This window comes from Arachis hypogaea, chromosome 4 (assembly GCF_003086295.3).
Source record: "Arachis hypogaea cultivar Tifrunner chromosome 4, arahy.Tifrunner.gnm2.J5K5, whole genome shotgun sequence".
NCBI classification, from domain to species: domain Eukaryota; kingdom Viridiplantae; phylum Streptophyta; class Magnoliopsida; order Fabales; family Fabaceae; genus Arachis; species Arachis hypogaea.
In genome coordinates, this window is record NC_092039.1 from 48936569 (window position 1) to 48940210 (window position 3642).

Here is a 3642-nt window from a genome sequence, read left to right on the forward strand (position 1 = left end):
GCCATTATGAATTCTGCTCCTATTTCATTTGCATATCTCATGATTAGGCACATGTGGGATTGTGTTCGGAGTGGCAAAAAATGCAATCTGGCTTATGGCATGCTCTTAACTTATGTGTTTGAGTACTTTAATGTTGATCTGGTAGAGAATAGGGTTTCAATGATCAGAGGAGGGGGTGTACCTGAATTGGCTATAGGAAAGCAGGTTAAAGGGTCAAAGGCATCTATGATCTCTGAAAGCAAAGATGAAAGTTTTTCTTCTGCTGAGACTTCTGATAAATCTTGTTTCTCCAAAATGGTAAAGGATGTCCTCACATAATTCTCCAACATGTCCAATCTGATGGTTAAATCATATAAAGATGCTAGAAAGCAAGCTTTTGAGAATGAAAAAGCTTGGACAAAGTGCAATGAACGGGTGAATTTTCTTGTTAAGTATTTGGACTCTGTTGACAAGGACACGGCCAAATCCGAAGGAGAAGAAGACTACTTTGAATCTGTGCCATCCCATCTGATGCCTAAGATTTGCTCTCTGGTGATTCTACCTATGGACATACTTCATTTTTTGCTATATTTGAACTTATTTTCAATTGAACTATTTCTTTTTAGATGACTGTAACTAATTACTTTAATATTGTTTATGTTTAAATATTATGGACTACAGTGTTTTTCTCTATCTTTTCTGCAGGGTCCCTCCTTGATGACAAAAGGGGGAGGAAAAGATTGAGAATAGAGCTGAATTGATCCACTGTGCTTTGTTTTATTATTTTGTGTTCTGTTTTTGACCCACTGTGCTCTATTTTATTATTTTGTGCTCCGTTTTTTGACCGACTGTGCTCTATTTTGAGCTCTATTTTGAGCTCTGTTTTGAGATACTCTGCTATGCTTTCATACACTGATTTGGCTTATTGTGTTGAGCATTTTGTGTTAGTCAAATAATTTCTATCTTAAGTTTTGGTTATATTGATTTGCTCAAGCATGTATGAGATGTCTGGATTATGGACATAAAATGTTTGATGAGCACATTCTTGTGAAAAATTGGTTCGGTTTTAAAAGTTTCCATTGTTTGAAATTTAGAATATTTCGGAACCTATTAGAGCTTGTATATTTGCTTCCTTGAAATATCTTGTTAAAATAGGCACACATTAAGGGGGAGCACATTCTTCAAAGGAAAGTTTTCCATCCTAATCCCTTCAATTCAATTTTAATAATGTTTGTCATCAAGGGGAAATTGTCGAGTTTGAAAACTTGAATCTAATTAAAATGATGATCAAACATTATGAAAATATTGTTTATGAAATTATTAAATTGTTATTTGCTTTCAATAGGTTGTTTAATATTTTTGTTAATGTGCATGAATTTTATGATTGGGCCAAATTGAATCAAGCCCACTATGATTAATGTTTGTTCAGCCTTTAAACACAATTATTTGATTCTAAGTGGCTGAGTTTATAAAGGGATAGTAAAACAATTGGGCTAAGAAGCAAATACAAAGCCCAAGTCAAAATTCTATTGGTCCAACATCATCATTGATCCGAACTAGAAGAAGAAAGAAATGGATCAAGGCTTGGTTCGGTTACCTACTCCTCTTGTGATTAGAATTCAAAATTCAATTTGGTTAAATGTGCTCCTTCGTAACCAAAACTCAAAATTGAATTGAGTTTATTTTGCATTGAAAGATTCTCTTTTCTCTACCCTCTCTCTTGCTTTTGGTCATGTCAATCCATCAGAAAAGAAGATAGAAGAAGCTGTTAGAAAAAAAAGGCTTTGAAATAGGAAGGCTTTTGAAGATCTTTACTTCAGAAGGAAAGATTTTAGAAGATGGCTTCAAGATTTTGATGCCAAGAAAAGAAACAATCTTCCTCGGTGAAGAAGCAAATTTAAGTTCAAAAAGTTTAGTTTCATTTTTGTTCATCAAAGAAGAAAGATAGCCGCTGTGCTACACGTAGGAAGAAGCAAAAATGGAAGGCAAGAAGCTGCCCTGGGTCAAGAGCTCCTGAAGGGTCCGAATCCTTTCTTGGAGCTAAAGACAAGTCAATGGTTCAGATTGAACGAGCTTGATGAAAAAGGTAATAAAGATGAGGTAAGCTTGCTGATGAAGAGAAAATTGTAGTCGGTAAAGAATTTTACTAATGAAATCTCGTTGTAAGCATAGTTCTAAACCAACAAACAATCTTCCTCAATCAAAAATTTTGGTTGTCACAAAAGCAAACCCCAATAAAAGTAACCGAAGTATTTAAACCTCGGGTCGTCTCTCAAAGGAATTACAGGGTAGTATTCTTGTTATTGGCTATGAGTTGTATATTTTGGGGTTTTTGAGATAAGAAACAAGAAATGTAAATGGCAAAAGAAATAAACTAACAACTAAGAAAAAGCTATTGGCAAGGTATGAGAACTAGAAGTCCTGTCCTCATTATTATCATCAAATGTGATAACAATTGTTCATTGCTTCCACTCAGTTAACCTCTAACTATGAAGGAAATTCAAGTGGAGACAATCAACTTGATTCCACAAGTCCTAGTCAAATTATAAGAAAGACTAGCTTTAGTGGCATCCAAGTCAACTAGTAACTTCCAATTATCAATCAACAAAAGACTGTGATAACTCAAGATTCACTAATTACTCAACCTAGGCTAAGAGGGGAAAAATCTACCTCATAACTAAAAGAAACATTTCAATAAACACCTAGTGGACAATACAAACAAACCACACATTAATTGCAAGAATTAAAAGAATCTACAACTACAACAATAGAAGATCAAAGTAATTATGAAACAACATAGAACTCATGAATTGCATTGAAAGAAAAAGGAGATCTACAAAAGAATTCACAAACTACAACTAACAATACAAAGGAACTACAAGAGAAGTAAAATGCTACAACTACAAGAGAACAATCAAAGATGAAAAGGAAAAATTAAAGCAAAAGAGGAGAAGTAGATCTAGATCTAAACTAAGAACCCTAATCTAGAGAGAGGAGAGAGCTTCTCTCTCTAGAAACTAACTAAAGCATGATCCAAACTAAACTATGTGCTAATGTCTTAAGTCCCCCTTTGAATTCTGCCTGTAATAGCCTCAGAATTGAGTTGGATCTAGGCCTGGGAAGCCCATAAATCGCCCCCAGCAGATTTACTTTAAGTGGGTCACGTGCGAGTACCGACGCGTACGCATGGGTCATGCGTACGCGTCGATGGCATTTTCTTTCCACTCGTACGCGTCGCCGTGCGACTTCATTTTTCATGCTTACGGATCTGCTGTTCGTACACGTCATTGAGTGCTTCCCAAATCCTTGTTTCTTCATAGATTCTCTACTAAGCATGCTTTTCCTCCTCATCACTAACAAACATATCAAGGCATCTAGTGGAATCAAAGGTGAACTATAATTAGTAAATTAAAGGTCTAAAAAGCTTGTTTTTACAGTTAGGCACAAATAAAGGAGAATTTATAAAACCATGCTATTTCATTGGATAAATGTGAGAAAAGGTGATAAAATCTCCTAAATTAAGCACAAGATAAACCCTAAAAATGGGGTTTATCAACTGCATGAATTAGCTTCGATTCTCTCATCTCTTTCTACTGAAGCTGCTGCTACTCGTTGGTTGGAGAAGAAGTTGCTGGGTTAGGGTTTCAACCTCAGAAGCTTCCC